General features: G+C 41.0%; 1 protein-coding gene across 1 annotated transcript in view; it reads right to left on the bottom strand.

The window, feature by feature from the left end:
* The window catches only part of XYLT1 (xylosyltransferase 1), a 315,876-nt gene that overhangs the window by 118,605 nt on the left and 174,942 nt on the right, over positions 1-22,329 (bottom strand). The window lies entirely within an intron of this gene.

Raw genomic sequence — 22,329 nt, 5'->3', positions numbered from 1 at the left:
CCCCCCCACCCCAGAACCTCCCTGCCGCTTCTCTGGCCCCCGGCCCCCTTACTGTGCTGCAGAGCAGTGCGCTCGACAGCGGGGGAGGGGAGCAGGCTCGGAGCTCCAGACAGCGAAGGGCCGGCGATCTGAAGAATGCAGGGAGGGAGGGAGAGGGAGAGAGAGGAGGGGAGTGGTGTCAAGTTTCAGGAGGGAGGAGGGGAAAGTGACGGAAGGGCTCTGGCTCTGGCTGTCGGAGCCCCGGCTGCTTTGTAAGCCGTGCGCACGCTCTGTATGGGGGGGGAGGAGGGGAAGTCCGGACATTGACAAATTCCCCCCGGACGCTATTTTTAACTCGAAAAAGCCGGACATGTCCAGGGGAATCCGGACGAATGGTAACCCTATGAAACAGCACATGAGGATAAGTACTGCCAGCTCTTTTGGGAGATAATGCTATGAACATTGACAGCTGACTGAGTGACAAAGCACCATAAAAGGAGAATTGCAGAGATGGTCAAAGGTTTGGATATGGTAGAGCTTTATCATGCCCCCATCTTCCATACATACAGAGAACAGGGAACTAGATGCATTTGAAGAAGTGGGGGTTTTTACCCACAAAAGCTTATGCCCAAATAAATCTGTGAGTCTTTAAGGTGCAACCGGACTCCTTGTTGTTTTTGTGGATACAGACTAACACGGCTACCCCCTTATACAGGGAACGAGAGGATTCTGGTCCAAAGGAAGGTGCAAAAATCTTCACAAAGCCAAGACTCTAGGGAAGATATGGAGCTACCAAGGCCTTCAAATAAATTGTTTGATACTGTTTTACATGTACCAGTCCATAACTGTTTTCTCCTGAGTGCATGCAGCTAGCTCCCGTTAAACTAATGGGAGTTACCCATGTGCATGGATCCCTGAGAGACTTATGCTGCTATTTAATCCTTTGAAGCTTTAAATCTGTTGTCCATTAAAAACATTTTAAGGAATAGTTGCCACATCATAATCTTTTGGCCTCTATCACTGCACCATAATCTTGGAATACCTCAATCCACCCATTGCTGCATCACACTGTCACGTCTGATGGGTCAGGAAGTAGAATATAACCCCCCCACACACACACACACACACCATTTATAAGGCCAAAACTTCAGATATTTAAAGTCCCATAGTTTTCACATCCTGAGCTCTTTGAGATTAAGCAAATACCGCCCTAATTCAGCAGAGCACTTAACATGTTCAATGGGACTAGTCACAGGTTTTGATTTAAGCAGGGTTGGACAACTCACATGCTTAGACTGTAGACTGCGTATAAGCGCTCTGCTGAATTGGGGCCTAAGCCATTAGCACAAGGCAAGGCACACCGTTGTATCCGGCATCTTCATACGAACCTTGATGAAATCTTATCCTACCTCATCTTTTCACCAAAGAGACCATAGTCATTTTAAACTCCCAAGAAAACTGTCTGAACACATGTTAATGGATCAAACCTGGCAGTGTTCAGCCTAGCTATGATTACAAACAATTTCTCCAACTTAATTTCTGATATATTCAGTGCTGAACTGTTTCTATATTTAATACATAGATCCCTTTCTTCATAGACAGACAAGACTGACAAATCACACAACAGTGAGATGAGTCAATGCTAAAAGTAACTAATTTTAGAAGATTTTATTGCTTGTGGTTCAGTAATACACAATCTCCCTTATGCAAACTGTTCCCAGAACAACATCTTTAGCCCCATAGTGAAGCAAAAGAGGGAGACCGTGCAGCAATACAACACACATGGTGGGATTTAATTAAGGTAATTTACAAATTATGATGATGGGAGGCCTACTGCACAGACTTTCAGAAGTTTTTCAATGATGTACAGCTTTCTTATTTTTTTCCACAGGCAAAGTCACTATTCCTAGGAGAAGATTCTGTCAGTTCCAAGTTTCAACTCTGAGCTGTTTTTGTTGTAATCTGGGTTTTTAAAAGTGTAGTTGTAAATTTATTCTACAATCAGAAAAAAAAGTACTTTTTTCACTTGATTGTAAATCAAAAACAGCTGAAGGGAGTTTCATTAAAAAAATAAACTTTATATATATATTAAGGACAGAGGGAAGTATCAAAATTTTCAGCCTTAAAAGTAAATGTTTTAGAAAGTTATGTGTGTGTGAAAACAAGATTATAAAAGAAACTGGTCTCCAATCTTGACTACACTGTTATAGTAAATAAAGTGCTTTTAAATAAAAAAAAGTTTCAATTCTGAAGTAACTGATTCACATATATTGATTCAATACAATAAATAACCTTCTTAACTCTTTAGATGCTTAATGATATACTGCATAACCCACTCACGGGCTCCAATGTATTAGGATACCTGTTATTCCAGAAACTCTATGGTTTAATGAGATTATTCTTCAAAGATGTGGCCTAAACTTGAAAACCACATGGTTTGGAATGAGTTAACATTACTCCGGAATAATAAAATACTGAATATAAAATCTACAAATTATTACTGATACCCAGGCAATGTAATTATAGCATCCAATCCCAAAGGAATCTAGAGACCTTTTGCCATAGGCAGACTCAGAGTGCTAATATGAAACCCAATGTGTGTTCATTTTAATTACATATGTGCCTGCTGAGAACATATGATGGAGTCTAGAAAAGCTAATTCACTATCCGCATGACAACAGGAATTAATATTAAATTTTGCACCCCAAGTAAATTCTCTTGACTACCAATTATCATGCAAAGATAGTACAAATTGGAAATCTAGTAATCCCTTAGTATGAAAGTAAAATGGTAACAAATAATACTAAGTAGAGTACATCTCTGAGGCATAGAGACACATCTCATCATCTATACATGCTATTCCTTAGCACCAGTGAGACAATGGTGTGGATCTGAATGCTGGTAGTTACTAGGACAAATTACCAATTTTATTGGCATATTGAAACAATGCTCAAGCTGGCCAAATTCTGATTTCATTTACACCAGGTGGAACTAATCCTCATTACACTGTCATTACCTGAAGAAGCCCGCTGTATGCAAACATCATTCGTTTGCAAAAGTTTATACTTTAATTACTAATTCCTTTTAGCAAACATTTTAATAAGCAGTGGCTCAAAGTATAGGGGTTCTTCTTTCTTTTACGGTTCTTCACCTTAAAACCTCTCCCTCTCAAGGATGTTATTGACTTTTCAGTTTGTTTCCTTTTCACTAGCCTACGATAGAATTCTCCATTGAATCCATTTCAAGAACCAGTTTGTTGATCCTCTTAACCATCCAACGTGGTGAGATGGTTTTTGCAAGAGGCACAATTAGATTTACTTTTAATTACAAGATACAGTCATGAATAATTCAGTATTTTATAAAGACACTGCCCCATCTGTGGACAGTCAGAAGATCCTTAGAGTGGATGCACGTTGATGAGCTAACCCTGGGGATACCAGAGACTTAAAAAAAGTCTTGAGACAAGCGTAGGCCTTGCCAATCCCCATTACCGTCTCTTTTTTGTTGCTGCACTGATGCATTATTAATGAATAACTACCTACCCTTCCCAACAGAGGATTTTAAATAACCGTTAAATTTCTTTATAGGCGATTATGAATTGTAAAAGTGTGTTTCCATGTTCAAAGCAATAAATAAGTCCAGGTAGGGTGTCTCAGCTGCAGCAGTAACTTTGTTCTTTGAAGCCTGAAGTTCTAGGGATGTTAAAGTGCCTACTGAGTCAAATTATGCAATCTCCAATCCATCTTAATCCAGTTAATTTGAAGAAACACAAGACTTTCTGCATTTCTCCTTTGTGTAGTTAAAACACAAGATGATATTTCAGAGAAGCTGCACTGTCAGTTGCGGGGCCTGGTTTAACCCTACATTGGCGTACCCCAGCTGAGAATCTGGCACCTAAAATTCTCAGTCAAAATAATGAATGGAGATGTTAAGGCTCAGTTATTTCCGCTGAGGGCTCTATGTGCACAGCTGAATCACTCAATGCTCACCCAAGTTTGATGGCAGGTATACACGCCCTACCTAATTTTGGATTTGTAATGAAACCTAAAGATCAAGCAAGTTCTGTCTGTGAAAATTTTGTGCCACTGTAGTTATCCGATTATTTTAGATGTAGGTAGGTTCTTCTCTTCTGGAAGATCAAAACTTGTTAGGAGATTCTGTTTCACTGTCTGGTCCTTCTTCCCATCTACGCCTCAGAAAATTAACTTTATAATATTCAAAGAGAATTCCACATTAATGTTTAAGAGGCTCTCTTCACCCCCCCTAAATGCCTTTATTTTAAGGTTTATGGCTGTAGGATCTGAATCTTTTCATGGACAGTAAATCAGAAGGGAAAAAGCACTTTCCACATACCAGACAGTCTTGCTAAATATGTGCATAGTATCGTAGGAATCTATTTCCTCCATTTTCCCATGGGTCACTTATCAAAACAGTGCAATTCATTCTCTTAATACCGGGTTACTACACATCCTAACTGACCCTGAATCTTCACCAGGTTTAGTTACTGCCTGAAGCAGGATTTTCTTTTTCCTTGATTGAGTATGTTGGATTTCTCTTTGGCATGATTAAATTAGCATATAGACACCAGAAGAGTTCCTTCAGCCATGCTTGCTGATTCTATCCTATATCCTGAAATAACCAATCCCTGCCTTTGCTCTAGAAGAGTTGCTGGATGAGGATGTTTTTCATTATATAGTGTATCCTGTACAGTGACATTCAAAGTCTGCAGGTCTGGTGTGAGGCACACGTGAGAGTCTCTCTAAATCAGATAAAATCTGTGGGTGGAATCTGTAAGGGAAAATGCGACTATATTGAGGGCTTAAGTGGCACCCAGGCTTTGTGCTGGCTCTCTGCACAGGGGTGAATTTTACCCACATAGTCACTTCCATAAGGGAAAACATAGGCTGCTACTGTTGCACCTTCATCCTGGCTCGTGTGGGGCTTACAGTCTAGGGATTCTCCATTTGTTTTCCACATTCTGAGCCATAGAAAGGTGGTCTTAGGGATCAGAGGGTATGGTTCACGAATTTTAGCACGTACAATACTCAGCAAAATACCTGTGGCCCTTACACGCCTTTTGGGATGAACAACCTATGCAGAGATCGTTGTAGGGACTGTGTTACCTTCGAAAAGCCAGGATATTAACGTAAAATAACACTGCTTTATTCAGCCATGATGTTCATTTTTACCCACAGAGGGGTTACACATGCAGACAGCCAGAATTTGCTCTCAACTTCCAAACCAATGCAGAGCTTTACCTTTCTTTCTAGTATTTATCTCCGTCTCCTGATCTTTATCCCTCTAGTTTATGGCTCAGTCCCCTTACGGGGATGCCCAGTAAGTAATCTAATAAATGTAGAATAATATCTTTTCCACTTTAATATATTAAGATGAATCATTATTCCCTCTGATATGTTTTACCCTATCTATCGGTTTGAATTACGGAACCTTTCCGTGTTTGAAGATTTAACATCGATTTAATGCCAACTTAGAGGCTTCTAAAAGTTTAGAAGAATGTATTAGATTAATAATTTAAACTTTAAAGGGTATACCAAGGCAGACATTATTGCAACCTTCTACCAATCAATCACCATTTTCCATGTTTATTCCATATCCAATTTTCAACCCCAGGGTTTGTACACATCAAATTGCTTCAGATGTATTCTACAAATCACTGAAATTACTTTATCATTGTATACATTTCACAGCCATTAAAATATTCTCATATCAGAATAGCTGGCATTGTGTTAAATATTGGATTCAATTCCACAGGGTAATAAATTGTGACCTAAATCCAATCTCTCATGGGTAGCTGATAGATAATGAAAAAATACTGCTTTGTCATTTTACCTAAAGGAAATTTACCATGGGAACCAAATACAGTACACAGCAGTCTTAGAAATGCAACCAGGCCTAGCCATTCTGAGGCAAAGGAAATGGATTTGTTTTGGTGCTTAAATACCAGACAAGTTAATAGTTATAGAATCAAGATGGAAAGTTATTACTGTGCTTTACTACAGCAGTTTTCAAGTCAAGGAAGCCACAAGTTGTTTTAGGAGGGCTGTAGAGCCTTGGTCCCCTGCAAGGCTGAAGTTCCAAGCCCCAGCATCCCCCATGGGACTGAAGCTGGGAGCCACAGGGCTGAAACCCCGAGCCCCGGTGCCCTCCACGGGGCTGAAGCTGGGAGCTGCAGGGCTGAATCCCAGAGCTTTGAGCCCCGAGGCTCTCCAGAGGGGAGAAGCTCTGAGCCTACGAACAGAGTTTGGAGGTATGGGGGTGCTGCACCCCAAAACTGCGGTTCCTTACCCAGAACCAGGCAGTCCTGGGGACAGTTCCACACACACCCCTGCCGCCTCCTGTCCCCCTCACTCCCCCAAAATAGAAGTCAAACTACGCTTATGCCCAAGGGTCCCCCCACAGAGCCCTGAACCTCCTCCGCTGGGCCCTGGAGTTTTTATAGCTGGGGGGGGGTGGGGGGAGTGAGCTCAGAAAGAAAAAGATTGAGAACCCCTGCTTTACCAGGTCTCAAATGCAAAATTCAGTATGGTAAGTGAAAACCTGGATATTTCATAAACATACACACAAGCCACAGCTGCGACTAGCAGGTCAGTTCATGTAACAGGTCAAAGCTGCTGAGTTTTACAGATACAATTGGGAAAATATACAGTAGAAAACTGACACACTAAGTTCACATGCGTACACCCTGCTTCAGCCTAAAGCTAAAGAATCCACAACAGCGATCTGCTAATAAATTAACAGCAGCAGGCACAATACGTCAGTCTTTCACTTTATAGAACTAATGCTCTCTAGCCTACCATCATTCTCTCCACAAGACATTAAGCTTTTTATGGTGGTAGAATTCCATATGTTCCCCTTCAGAAACATTACATATCTTCAGAGACAGAATTATCACCTTATTTCTTTAAAAAAACTGTTCTCTCATGCTGAGATTTCAACCTCCCGTAAAAGACTGAGAGCGCCAAAAAAACAGTCAAAACAAAACTGTAAACTTTTGTCACGGTTATGATAAGCGGGTCCTGAAACTGATTAAAAAAGATTAAAAGAGAAGTGCTACCTAGCTATTCTATGGAGCTTCTGTATATAAATCTTTACAAAGGAGGAAAATGAGGCACACAGAGGTGAAGTAACTTGCTGAAGGTCACCTAACAGGCCAGCGGCAGTTCCAGGGTTCGGCAGTTCCAGGGTTCAGCAACTCCAGGGATAGAACCCAAGTTTCCCAAATCCCAGCCCAGTGCACTATTAGTTTTTACGATGCAACAGAAAGAACCACATCACTCTTGATTCAAGAACTTAGATTGATTTCTGTGAGGTATGGCAGGAGCTGGCACAATACATAAATTTTAAAAAATAAATTCTCTAAATATAGTCAACGTACAAAAATGTTTTATTTTCCCAAATAAGATTTCTGTCTGGACCAGCTCTGTGTATAATATTCTCAGCCCTGTCTGGTCTATGCTGAAACCCCCAACTCAATTCATTCCTGTCTTGTCCAAAGTTTTACAGCCTATAGTAATTATAGGCTATAAAAGAAAAACACAAGCACAATACTCTTTCCAACTCTGGCAAGGGCATCCACACCCTGCAGTAAACAAAACAACAACAAATAAAAGGTGTGGACCTTGGTGCTGATCCCAGCCAGGCTGCATTCTCTTGGGGGCAACAAATGGTGCTATATCTAACTGGATTTAGGAGCTCTACCAAGTGGATAACTTCTAATAGTTTCCTCTTCAGGAGGCAGAGCAATATTGATGCCTCTGATACTTGAAGCCTGGTGCTAGGACTTCTCTGGAACTTGGTGTAAATTACTGGCTCATTTGTCTTTCATTGCTGTGTTGATGACATGCTTTCAGAATCAGTGAAGTGCCAGGAAAGCTATTCCTGGGCCCAAAATACTCGTAGGTGTACTTTGCCTAGGATCATGTTTTTTCACTGAGTGGTGCCACAAGAATGCTTCCAGCCCTGGACACTGACATTAGTCTCAATTTCCATTAATTCCTGTGTGACCAGAACATCCTCCTTAGTTTCTTCTGGTATGGTCTTAAGTTAAAATACTGAATGCCTGATTCTTATAGGGATTGTAAGGTTTACCTGAAAATCCTAGGACAAGTAAAACCAATTCACTAAGTGCCCAATCCAAGTCTCACCAACGTCAGTGGGGGGATGTCCCATTGTCTCCAATAGGAGTTAGACAGACTAGGCACTTAATAGATGCTTCACTAAGGTTGGGATATTCCCAGGAGCCTAAGGGAGTTGGGTGCCTAACTCATTTAGGCTATTAGAAAACCCCAGTACAAAAAAGTGAAAATAAGCTATTGTGTGAGCTGGCCTCATGGATACAGTCTATTCTAGAGATCACTAGTTGGTAAACCTATCCTCAGAGAGTGAAGCTTTGGCTTTTGAGCAGTCAAAGGTTCTGCACCAAAACAGATACAAAATCCTTTGTCCTGACATTAGCTTCCTACCAGGCATAAAACACTAGCTGATATTAGCCCTCAAATGAAAGGCCCAGTACTGGAAATATTCTTCTATCACAATCTGAAATTTTAGACCCTGAAGCACTCTCAGCACAAACAAAAACTGGAGTTATTCTGAGCTGCTGTTTAAAGATTGACTGTTCAGTAATAAGGCTTATAACTCACTTCAAAAAAGTGAGGCTTTTTTTGAAGGACAAATCTTGACATAAATATCTTTGTGATATGGAATACAAGTATGGGCCAGATACTTAGCTAACGTAGACTGACATAGCTTCACTGAAGTCAAAAGAGCTATGCCAATTTACATCAGCTGAGGATCTGGCCCATTTTGTTTATATACTTCACAGTAGTCTTGCTAAAACTGCCTCCAACTCCTAGCAGAAAAGAGTCAAATCATAAAATGCACGCTGACCCAATACAATCTACTTTCCAGTCTCTTCTGCAATTTGGCAAACATCTAGTGCATTGTTGTTCTTGTACAATTTCTATTCCTAGTTAATATCACTAGTTGCCCCTCCAGTAATTCAAGAATGAATTTACATTTGTGAAGCAGCCAACTGAGCCAAGACATTAGCTAGTCTGCTTTCTCTGTCTAATTTGTTTCTTTATAAAGAATTATTCCTTGCCAAACTGTTGGTAAACAATCAAAGAACAAAACTTCCTTTCTGAGGTCAGATTTTACAAAGGTACTTAGGGGCCTAAAGAGGAAGGTCTGGGCCTAGTGGAATTTTCAGAAGTGCCTAAGGAGCTTGAAATCAATGGGAGTTAGGTGCCTAGCTCACCTAGGCTCTTTGAAAGTCCCACTGGGGTCTATCTGCATCTTTAAACACCTAAATATCTTTGAAACTCTGGCCCATTGTAAAAACTATAATGGGTAAAACAAGATCTTAGTAAACTTTGCTCTTAAACTTTCCTTCCCCTCCATGCTATTTGGTAAGTTAAAAACCTGTCCTTCCCTGCTATTCTATTTGGTAAATTAAAAGACAAAATGACTCACAGCCCACAAGTAGGTGGTGAATGTGGAAATGTATGGTTCTATTTAGTCATATTAATGTCAATCTCAATAATATTATGCGGCTCATTCACACACACACACACACACACACACACACACACACACGCTTTCAATCTAAAAGTAGTACGATTTAAAATATTCTTCTGCACCATAATATCCCTTGGCTGGATGGAAACCATTTCCAATTAAGAAAAACAGATGAGTAAGAACAGAGTGCTGAAATCTAGTCACAAACAAGGGTGTATCGTCATTTGATAACTGTACTCTTACCAGTTTTTACCAGCTGAATTTTACACAAATGAACCAGGAGTAAAACAAAACACCTCATGGTTCCTTGGGGTATGAAATGTTCTAGAACAGTGTTTCCCAAACTTGGGACGCCGCTTGTGTAGGGAAACCCCCTGGCGGGCCGGTTTGTTTACCGGCCGTGTCCGCAGGTCCGGCCGATCGCGGCTCCCACTGGCCGCGGTTCGCCGCTCCAGGCCAATGCGAGCTGCTGGAAGCGGCGGCCAGTACGTCCCTCGGCCTGCGCTGCTTCCAGCAGCTCGCATTGGCCTGGAGCGGCGAATCGCGGCCAGTGGGAGCCGCGATTGGCCGGACCTGCGGACACGGCAGGTAAACAAACAGGCCCAGCCTGCCAGGGGCTTTCCCTACACAAGCGGCATCCCAAGTTTGGGAAACACTGCTCTAGAAAAAAGCATGCACTATACAACAAAAAGAACAATGCAGGTGATTATATTCTAGTTACATAAAGATAAGCCTTCAATTGCAGTCCACTAATACAATTAGGAAGATCTGTAGAAAAAAGCAGCACTGTGATAGCCAGCCTCTTTGATACTGCACTGTGGTAAAACCAATGTCTCTTAAGAACAGTATGTTTGAAGGCTAATTGATCATAACAGTGAAAATTGTATTCTGGTGTAATTCAGAGTGAGGAGGATGGTGACATTTTCTCTATATGTAAGCTCCTCCCTATAGCTGATCCATGGAATACATGTATTGCAGAGCAGATCATTCACTCGCCATCTTGGAAATCTAAAGAGAGATTGTTTGGGGGTAGGAGGATAGTTGTACTCAGAATTCAAGGTGAGGAACTTTTCAAACTCCCAAAAGCTGGTGCAGAAATCCAACAGCGAGGTGGATGTCAGAGATGGGCAGAGAGGATTCCCCCTACCACATGGTTCACTTTACACAATGGCCATCTGCTAGGGAATACAAGGAGATCGAGACTTTGGTTTTAACATTTAAAGCTTTTCATAACACTGAGCTCCTGGCATCCTCTAAATGTACCTTTTTAGATTATTCGGCATGAGTCTTTAGAAGGCAGAAGAGATAATCTTTATATGTTTGTAGCCCAAGCTTTGAGGAAGATTGTGCGGTTAGCCCAACCTTTCAGAAGTGGTGTGCCAAGTCTTCATTTATTCACTCTGATTTAAGGTTCCGTGTGCCAGTAATACATTTGAAAGTTTTTAGAAGGTCTCTTTCTATAAGTCTATAATATATAACTAAACTATTGTTGTATGTAAAGTAAATAAGGTTTTTAAAATGTTTAAGAAGCTTCATTTAAAATTAAATTAAAATGCAGAGCCCCCCAGACCGGTGGCCAGGACCCAGGCAGTGTGAGTGCCACTGAAAATCAGCTCGTGTGCCGCTTTTGGCATGCGTGCCATAGGTTGCCTACCCCTGGGTTAGCCATTTGGAGAACCTTTTATTTCAGAGTGCCTAGTGCCTTATTCCTATGGAAAAATCCTCTGTAATTTAATAGGGTATCAATAGAAATGACTAAACAAGCCATTAGATTTGCCTTAATAGAAAATGATATACTGTATTCCTGCAATAAAAGTCCATTAGCTGGTTTCAATTCTAAAGAAAGGATACAATTCTCTATTAAATTCTATTGAATTTCACTGTAAGAGACAGAACAGCACTGATGGATAAGTACCCAATAAATAAAATGCGTTATGATGATCTGGCTTCAGCAAGTACCATGTGTAATAAGGGAGTGACACTTCTGCCCGCATGGTTGATGAGCAAATGAGGGGTTAAATCCTGTCTTTACTGAACTCAATGGGACTTTTGCCACTGACTTCTCTAGGGCCAGGATTTCACCATGATCTTGCCAGAAATAAAGTGTTTGTAAAACCGTATGTAGTGCACTTCAGAGCTTATTGTGCACGTCCATTTGTCCACAAAGCTTCCTGGCATGAACAGAAGACAGATGTTGGGCCTTATTCTGCTCTTGCTTCTGCTGGTATAAATCAGGAGTCATTCTTTTGACGTCATTGGATGGTTGATCAATGGCATTTCATGGATGCTAAAACTGTATGAGAGGAGAATCAAGCCCTATTCACTTTTAACAAGCCCTCAAACTATCATCAAACGATGAGTGTTTGTTCATCAGCCTAAATTTATATTGAGTAACTTCAAAATCTTTTTCATGGCTGCTGAGCTACAGACGTCTCGTCACTTTCTTTTTCTATAGAAGCCACGATTACTTGAAGAAGAAGAAGAGTCTGCTGTGTTAAAAGTATATTCTATTTAAGAAATACTCACTTGCAATGGAAATGGCCAAATTATGGCCTGGAGTCTTAAAATAGCATTAATTCCTTTTAACACTGGCTTCATGCCTAGGGTGTTGGCATTTTAATTGAGACAAGTTCCCTAAACCTTTTCTTTCTCACTTCCAAGGGAAGCAATTACAAAACAAACACTTGCCCCATAAAGCCCAGGGAGTCCTAAAATAATCATACAGTTTCTAAAACACTTTTTAGGAGGAGGACTAGGTTGTTTACATTCTCTGTAACTATATATGCCAAATATTGTGGGTGTTTGGTTTCGTCTACAATAGGGCAGTCTGGGTTTGGACAATCTGCATGAAAAGTGTCTGGTTCCTGAAGCCACAACAAATGAAAAACCTTGTCCCCCGGAATTCAAAACGTTAATCTCTTTTTAGGAAGAGACGTCAAAGTTTACATATTTTAAGGCTTTATTTTGCCATCACTTTTAAACAAATACTGCCCACTTCTGTTTAAGCAAAAACAAAGTTTGTTTACAGTATGTCCCCTGGGTCTGTACAACTACTGATATCTTCTGGGAGGCCACCCTCTTAAAGCCAGTTGGAAAAGTCAGACATCATTCCTCAATACACTACAGGGCTGGAAACCTAGAAAAACTGTTTACAGCTGGCTGGCATGCCTCCCATCATCTCTTTATTGTGCCTCAGTGGTAGAAGCTTTGAGCAGAGACTGCAGATAATTGGCCAAAGAGGTCTCCCTTCCATCCAAATCTTTGTTTAGCCAATGGTTTTACATTTGGATAAATCACATTGCACTGTGTATGGAATATTAAGGAATTTATGTCTTCAGAATGATAGATGCACAGCAGATTTTAACGTATGGACTCCGTCAACTGAATCCCAGAAACATACTGCTTCTTCACAACTCAAGAAAAAAAATCAGAATTTATAGAGGGCCAGCAGGGAGCAGTTTTCCACTTTATTCATTTATTTGTCTGACCTGAGGGTCTCATCAGGTTAGGAAGACAGAGAGACAGAGTTGGTCGGCCCAGAACAAAAATAGCACAGTTCAGCCCCTTCTATTTTGCCTTGGAGATTTCATCAGTGACATCAATGTAATAAATATAGTCAAGAGACTGAAAACATATTTTATGTCGACATGTGTATGTGTGTGTATGTGTATCTGTCCTTCTGCTTGGCAGCCTTTCCCCCAAATCTGCCCAGCTCTTGCCTTCACATCACACCGACAATTTACTGTAGCTATGGCCCATTTGACTGACTTTTCTCTGTCTACATGTGTATTTCAATATCACACAGAGGCATTAGACACTCAAGCATCTCTTCTTTCCTCGTCGTGTCTTCTGTATGCAGTAATTCTTACCAAAGCTTTCACTAAGCTACCCCCACCCCTCTGCTCTTATTTCAGAAGGTTTATTCCTGGGACATATTTGGTAATTACTCTCCTTCTACATTTACTTCCACCCCTCCCATTTCAAGGCATTATATGAAGCTGACATTTTACTACAAGATTTTGAGTCGCTGAAAGTTTCAAGCCTATTTCCACCCTCTGCTTTTGTTGCTAGAAATGTATTTTGCTTGTTCTTAGCATTTCCTTAAAAGTGACAATTTTTGAAAATCTATTTCCTGGTGTTTGATGTCGTAGCACTTCAAGCCAAAACTTCCATGCCACCTAAAACCTTAAAATCATCATTCAGTTGGATTGGGGAAAGGAGACTGTTGTTTAGTGGCGAAGGAGGGTTGACAACTGCTCTCTCAGAATGTGAACATGGCCCTGCCTCCTAAACTTGCCAACGTCCTGTAAGCTGCATGTACTGCAGAACACCTGAAGGAGGAAAGGGCCATCTGTACAGAGGCCGTGTACCCCTGCACTGATTCCCAGCACCAGGGTCGCTCAGGGCCTACAAATCCCATACTACCATTGGTTGGCCAGTTATAGCTGCCCTAACCCCCTTTCACAGGGTGTTTTCCTTCAGGGAAAGGGGAAACCCATACAAGATAGTGCTGACATGATCAACATTTGGGTATGGCGGTATTTTTTCTGGTCTTTTGGGATGGCACAATTCTATCTTGCCACAAGCTGACTTCCTTCAGATATGCTGAGTTCTATATGCCCAGGTCTCTCAGAGGAGCTATTGAAATTTCTCAGGAAGGCCAACAAGAAGATGCAGAGACAACATTGCCCCATTCTGCAAGCTGAGAGAACTCTTACCTCCCTTCCCCTCTGCAAGAGGCCTTTAAATCCTGATCCTATAAAGAATATTTACATGGTTATATTCTTCTTCCATCATACAGAGGAATAGATGGTTTTAATGGGTTTGCTTTATCATATGTAATGGCCTAGTACCTATCCCGTGGGGTCTGATTCTTCTCCACTGACCCCAGATTCACACTGGTGCCACTCCACTGACCTCACTAGAGTAGCACCTTATTCCTACTGATGTAAGGAAAAGAGACTCAGACCCTTTATATTTTCATAAATTCATTTAGCATAAAATACAAGTGCTGTTGTTCTAAGTCGAAGCCAAAACTACTCTCCATAATGAAGGAAACACTGGCATAATGGTTTCCAGAGCTGAACACAATCTCCATATGTGGTGTAATTACATCTTTAGCTTTCTACAGAGGAATAGTTTACAGCTTAAATGCTATTAATTGTAAGCAGTTTTGTTCCACAGGATGTTGTTCATTGATAACTACTCAATTAAGGTTATTTTGCAATTAGTTTATTCACAGTAAATTTATTGCAACAGGAGTCATCTGTGGAGCAGCAAATTAAGTTTTGTTGGGTCTGCATATGCACCGGCTCTTCAATGCCAGTCTCAAAGAGCTTATACTCATCATAGTATTTTTACCATGTTGGCGAATAGATTTAAGGCATGAAGAGAAGTCTCAGCAGTGACTGTGGCTTGCAATGGCTAAACCAAAAGAAACAGAGATAGATCCAATAATCTTTATGGAATTGGTCCCACACTCTTTAAATTTTGGATCAAACCAAATGAGTCAAAAAGCACACTGTGAAAATTCTGAAAACTAAACAAAGCTGTCTCTTCAGCTGTCAATATACATGTATAACCTAAGGATAACTATTTAGCATTTTAACAGAATCCTTTTTATGGTCAAAGGGTCAAATTCTAGCTAAGCTACCTATGTCCTGCTTAGCTACATTTCCTCTCCAGTTTAAATTGTGTATGAAATTCTCTTTCACTTCCTGTCCAACAGGTGTGTAGTCTTGCTAATACATTGTTGAACTGCTGCTGTATTCCACCCCAGAAGTGGCTGAATTTTAGGGGCAAGTGAAGTGATCATGATGTAGCCTACCTCTTTCTATTTAGCACTTTGAAGTCCTCAGACAAAAGGCATTATAGAAGCACAAACTGTTATTATACTTGTATATTACTCAACAGAAAGAGCACCATTAATCTACAGTATGTGGTCTGCATGTCTTAGACAAAGTTTGAGAGCATGATGAGATCTCAGTTACTCTTGTGCACTGGAATATTTTATTCCTTAGCAGCTTCTCAAAAATCAAAATGTTTCATTTCTGTGTGACAGAGCAGCAGCATCAGTAGAAGCATGTGAGAAAACACCCTGATCTGGGAAGAACTCCCTCAGTGCTAATGTATGACACAGAAAAAGGTCAGTTTGATTTTTTTTCTATTTTATTTATGAGCCAGGTTGCCCTAGGGCTGAAAGTAGAAAGAAACCTGTTCTGACTTATAAACTGAGCAAAGATGACATAGGAGCCAAAGGGAAATAAACCAACTTCGCTCCGGGCTCTCCATTCTTAATAGGGGCTTTTCTTTAATCAAAAGTGCATGTTAAAAAAAATCCTAAAGGAAACTGGAAACATATTATGCGTCCATCCGAACTCAAGCACCAAAGACCTGGATCAAGGAGTACTAATTTTCAGCCACCAAGGACCATGGGTAGATTTGAGACCCATGTGGGAGTCTGATGACCTGGACCAGAGGAGAAATGATTTAGATACCACGTGACAACACTCCTTTGCTCATGACTCAGAGTTGGTGTCAGTCATGCAGGGAGTGGTCTGCCATCTATCAGCAAAGTTTCAAATTGACACTCAGGTCTCTAGGAATCAGAGATTTAAAATAGTGCGAGCTACATGGTAAGCGTGAAAAGTAGATCAGAGTCCAACAAATCTGAAGGGAATATCAAGGGAAAGAAAAAAAATCACAATTTTAATCTCTATACAGCTATCCTTTTCATAGTGCCCACAACTGCATTATCTGTGTATGGGCTTGGAAGGATTAGATTTTTATTGATAAATATTGGTAAACATCGATTTCATGATACATACACAAACTAATGAAAAAATATTTTCATCAATAATAATCAAAATTCGCAGATAGGCAAAGTAAGAAAAATGCTGCTTGAGAACTTATTAGAGTCAAAATCCAGTGATTTAGACTTTTCAATTAGGCTTCTTACAAATGGACTAATGAATGAATAGCAAAAATCTTGCAGATTTGTGGATTTAAGGATATTTACACCTCTACCTCGATATCACGCTGTCCTCGGGAGCCAAAAAATCTTACCACGTTATAGGTAAAACCGCGTTATATCGAACTTGCTTTGATCCACCGAAGCGCGCAGCCCTGCCCCCCCCCCCCCGGAGCACTGCTTTACCACGTTATATCCAAATTAGTGTTATATCGGGTCGCGTTACATCGGGGTAGAGGTGTACTTTGTATATTTTGACATGTGATGTTGACAGTATGTGTTTTAATGGTTTATAAAAGCTTTAAATTTTTGAATCTCAATGCCTATTGTCATTAAGTAATTTTTGGACTCTCTCCCCAATAATTTCCCACAACTGGAAAATTTAAATCAACAACAACAGGGGAGAAATTATTAAAAAACATAATTCGGCACAACTGTGAAAATTTAAATGGATAAAAATGTTTTAAAAATGCTTAATATTAACATAGATATTATCTGTTGAAATTATAAAAAAAAATGAATTCTGTGAAGCCTAATTATCTGAAGAGCTACACAGATAAATTCAGTCTGCACAGTGAAGCCAATACTGGACTTTTCTTCTCTCTTCCCTGCTTACTGGGGGTCTTGCTTGGGGAGTCTATAATACAGATTAAGGCCATGTTTACACTACCACTTTTGTTGGTACAACTTATGTCACTCAGGGGTGTGAAAAAAACCACCCTGAGCGACATAAGTTACATGGACAGAAGCACCAGTGTGGACAGCACTTTGTTGGTGGGAGAAGCTTCTCCCATTGACATAGCTACTGCCGCTCATGGAGATGGTCTCCCATCGGCATTGAGTGGCTACACAAGCGATCTTACAGTGGCGCAGCTACATCGGTACAGCTGTGCCGCTGTAAGCTCTCTAGTAGAAACATGGCCTAAATCAGACTAGCTTTGTCAAAGAGGAGAGTTTTGCAGTGTACAATCTCTCAGTCTGGCCTCCTCTCCAAATTTATTCCACAGCCAGGAGCTCTCTATCTCCAACTTTCACAGGCTTCATCCAGGCTTTCAGTGAGCTGTCTTGGTGGGTTACGGATGGAGTACACTCAGTGACATAGCTGGGCCATGACCCAGCCATGGTTTTGATAGCCAGAAACAAGGCCTTAAACAACTAATGGAAGTGGGCTGGTAGCCTGCGGTGGCACACAGCACAGCGGTACAGGTGGCCACAGCAAGGAGGCAGGCTACTCCATCTTGCACAAGCTGCAGCTCCGCATGTTGCCCCTACTGAAGAGTAAACTAAACTGTCATGCCAGCCCCATCAAAAAGACAATCTTCCTGGTTACCAAAAAGGCAATTTTCCTGCTTCCCCTTTGTAATCAGTACAGCGCTAGATTTGCCCATTTATCCATGTCACCCCTTGTATCTTCATCCATCTTTCCAGACTTCACCCGCTACGCTTCCACCCTCTCCTCCAAGTTCCTTTTCAAAACATACACTTCGAAACCAAAGCGGTGTGCCCCTCAAGCTGCCTGCTATGCTGACATCCACAACAGTATAATATTATAGTTGAATCCTCTGACATTCCCCCCCCCCCGGTTTGTCATCATTCCTTGTACTCCTTGAGTGAGAGACAGTCTATTTGTAAAGAACTATGCACACTAACAGTGCTAAACAATTCAGGTGACATGTAAAGTCTTATATTTTATTTTGCTGCTTCAGTATACTCTTAGCATACGGTACACAGCTGGAATGGAGCTTCTCTCTTCTGGTTCTCATGGAGCGAACACACTCATTTCAGAGAAGTAACAACGGATGACACTGTAGGTTTAAACAGTCCTTTCCATAATCCATTTGAGTTTCTACACCTCTTGCCTTTCGACATAATAAAATACTTCAAAGAAAAAAAAAGTTTATAAAATACTGCTCCTCTTGACAAACACCGAGGTGAATGTATCGCTTAGAATTTATGACAGTCTGGCTCAGTGGAGTCATATACCACGATTGATGGCCATATTTAACTATTCTGCAGCTTTGAACAGCTATGCATCTATGAATGGATCCTAGGGAATTGCACTCTAGATGACATCTCAATGGAACCCATAGCTCTTAAACAAGTTTATACATTGAGATAATGAATGAATGAGTGGGACCAATGCATAAATATTTAAAGTTCACAAGCTCTCTTGTAAACAGATAACAAATCTTTTTCATATGCAAACATAAGGATACATCACTTGGCATGCTGAACGCGTAGACTGATCCCCAGAATGGCTGACTTGTGCTGACACGCAGCACAGAGCTTTCCTGATGTTTAGAATGTTAAGAGCGATGCACAAGAGAACAGTAATACCAGCACTAGAGTGCTTTCATTCCAAAAGCTCAGGGCTAGTGCTCTACAAATGTTACCTAATTAAGCTTACCAGCCCTTTAAGGAACATATTGGGTTCACGTAGCCTCTGCCTCTGAGGGATAGCGCAGTTGTTTATCACGGCACAACAATGCATACAGTTTAGGATAAAAGGGAGGGGACATCTGATCCAACTGGCCTACGAAATCACAGCACAATTACATTTTTGTGTATCTTAGAAATGTAGCTGTAAAATACAAGGGACTACAACTTTTTTTTTTTTTAAATCAGGCTCACTTTTTAACGAGAAAGGGCCTACTCCTGCAAGGTTTGCTGAGTGCCTCCTGTAGGTAGGGTGACCAGACGTCCCGATTCTATAGGGACAGTCCTGATATTTCAGGCTTTTTCTTATATAGGCTCCTATTACCCCCTACCCCCTGTCCCGATTTTTCACACTTACTGTCTGGTCACCCTACCTGTAGGGCATCGAGTGGCCACGCTGTTGATTCCTAATGTCTTTCCTTGACCCCTTAAATTCCTCTTCTGAAAGGGGTGCGACTTCCCAGCTGAGAAGCTGCCTAGGAATTCTGCCATTCCTAAGAAGACTCTTACATTACAGTATGCTTGTACCTTCTGCATTAGCATCTGGCATTTCATTGGTTATGCTGCTGCTCTATCACTTCCCCACTGCAAAACTGCCACGCCTGCTCTTTCTACCCCTGTGTCTAAGGGAGACTACAGGGAACACTACCTGAAGGAGAATTCGGCAGTGTTTGAAACAGTTAACTTCAGCTGTCAGTGTGGCAGCACGGAATAACCTTGAGGCAAAGAAAAGTCAACATTTTCTATTAGGATCCATCTGCCTAGGTAAAGACATTCTCAAAAAAGGGGCCTCTCTGCTGACAATCTTACAGAGCTCCAGGGACATTTCTGCTAATCTGAAGACTCCTAGCAATAGCCTGTCTACACCTTATATTTTAATATACATCCTGCACACCTCATTTATGGAACTGTTGGTTGTTGGGGGGGTTTTTTTGGTCTCTTCAAGTAGGTGTCCAGGAACATGCCTCAGCTGTTACTGAATTCACACACATTTTAAAAATAAAAACAGATCAAATGACTTACCAATTAATAGAATCTTAGTGACTTATTTCCTAGTCTCATCACTTACCAGTCAACTTGCCTCTATCATTTACTATGCTGTGTAATAAACAAAAGGTTTGATTTTATGTCATATACTGCCATTTGTGAGACAATTGAGTAGAGAAAATTATTATTGGCCCAGGACTGAAAGGCGCTTGTCCAGACCCCTGGACAGAGGTACTTGTGGGAAATTCCAGATTTAAAGAGAGAATCAGGAAATATTTCTGGGGAAAGCTGATGTTAAGAATGGTGACTGTTTAAAGCTGCAGTGGGTTTGGAATATTACAATAAGTCCGAAGAGAAAAGATTAACAGGCAAGTGGTGCAGTCACAGGGGTGTGTTGCAAGAGGATGGACCCCCTCAACTATCTCACAAGGTCAGACCCAAAATTGCGTATCTTAAGGAAGAAAAGGGGGAAACGACAACAACAGATATTTGCAATGACCGATCTCACTGTTGTTACTTTACATAGAACAGCCCCAGGTGCCCAGGTACAATTAGGTCAGCAAATAGAAAATATATCAAACAGAGTAGACCTAACACTTTATTGCTGACTGTGATATAGATGCCCAGAGACACATTATATTGGTGATCGTATACATTTCTAAGGGCTTGTCTACACAAACATTTAATCTGTGGCAAACTGAGGTGTGAATCTACCCTGCACGAGCCTGCTGTGGACTAACTATCTGGCTGAACCCTGCTGACGCACATTAACATTAATGCATTTTGATCAAGAACTCTTTGAAACAGGACTAGAACAAAGTGCATTAACAAACTGTTAATGTGCGTCAGCAGAGTCGATGTGGACAGTTAATCCATAGCAAGTTATTGTGGGGTAGATCCATATCCCAGCTTGCCGCAAACTAAACATCCATGTAGACAAGTCCTAACAACTGCTGTAAGTCTACAATTTCTGAATCTGAGATTTTATTTTTGTATGATTTATCAGGAAAGGGCCAGATACACAGTACCGGTAACCAGAGTGCTGAGAGATTCCTTAGTCTGAATACGTTATTCCAGGACACTTTCTTGAACTATTTTGGAAGAGAGCTCAATATAACTCAGCCTGCCACTGAAGTAGAGTTCTGCTTGAGCTTCTTCTCTCTTTATCTTTTGATTTTACCTTCCTCTCTCACCCGGTCTGCCATGCCTCCACTCTTTCCTCCAAATATCTCCTTAAAACCTGATTCTTCCACAAGGTCTGTTAACCCATCTCCTGTTTTCCTGTTCTCTGCCACTTAGAGAAGTGATGCTGAGTGTTAGTGTGAGCATGATGGTCACTCCAAACGCAAGAGAGTAATTATAAAAAACTCTCACAAACATCAAAACAAATACATTGAAGAAGTGGAACCACAGACACACAGTGAAAGATCCTATTCATCAGACTTGATTTAGTTGCACCCCTCCCTTTGTACCTCTTCAAGGCCTTTTCTCGTTTGTTTATAAAACACCAAGTACACTTTAGGCTCCGATCCAGGAAAGAACTTAACCATGTGCTTAACCCTACGCAAGCAGGGAAGTGCTGATTGTGGGACTGGAGCCTTAGCAGTGCTGTAGAAATACCACTGCTGCTAATAGTAATGTTTCATCTCACAAGCTATTCAGCAGTAAAGGAATGCATTTTAAGCTATGGATAGTTCACAGTTAAATAAATGGTGAAATGAGAGGAGCTCTTCTTGAAGGGCGTAAAAAGGACAGCGCACACACACCCACACACCAAAAGAAAGCCGTGTGCAATAAGCCACAAATCTGATCCCACATTCAAATAAAAAACAATAAAACAAAGCCTCGTCCTTTGGCTATGGATTTGGATTTGAAACTCGGAACTAATAAGCTTTGAAAACCACATTTGTTGTACCAAGACTTCACTTAAAACAGAACTGAGCCACAAATTACTTTGTTTACTATCTTATTTACCCTACTTTTCCTGCCTCCAGGTTAACAGTTTCCATCCAGCAGCTCTCTGTCCCCTGGCAGGAAACAACAATGCTGTCCCTTTGTTGGCTGGCAGAAGTGCCAATGTTCACTGTGGTTATCGCCACGTTTCCCACATAGCGTGCATCTCCTTTGTCGAATAATGGGATGGAATGAATGAACATCCACTCTCAAATATGCCTCTAACTTTAGAAGGAAACACTGTAACTGCTGCTGCCTGAGAGAACTAGCATCATCGTTTGAAAACTGGTTAAAATTGCATGGGAAAAATCTAATGGAAGAAAACTGAAGCAGAACATTCAATATATGCTTAACAAGAGTCTTGTGTTCTCTGCACAGTTCTCTGTTAAAGAAATCTTTAGATACTCGCTGTTTGGCACAAACCAGAAAAGTAATGCTATACTTTACTGCATAATCTTGATTTTTAC

The sequence above is a fragment of the Chrysemys picta genome, chromosome 10 (genome assembly GCF_011386835.1).
Source record: "Chrysemys picta bellii isolate R12L10 chromosome 10, ASM1138683v2, whole genome shotgun sequence".
Taxonomy (NCBI): domain Eukaryota; kingdom Metazoa; phylum Chordata; order Testudines; family Emydidae; genus Chrysemys; species Chrysemys picta.
This window is presented reverse-complemented; position numbering and strand designations above follow the sequence as displayed.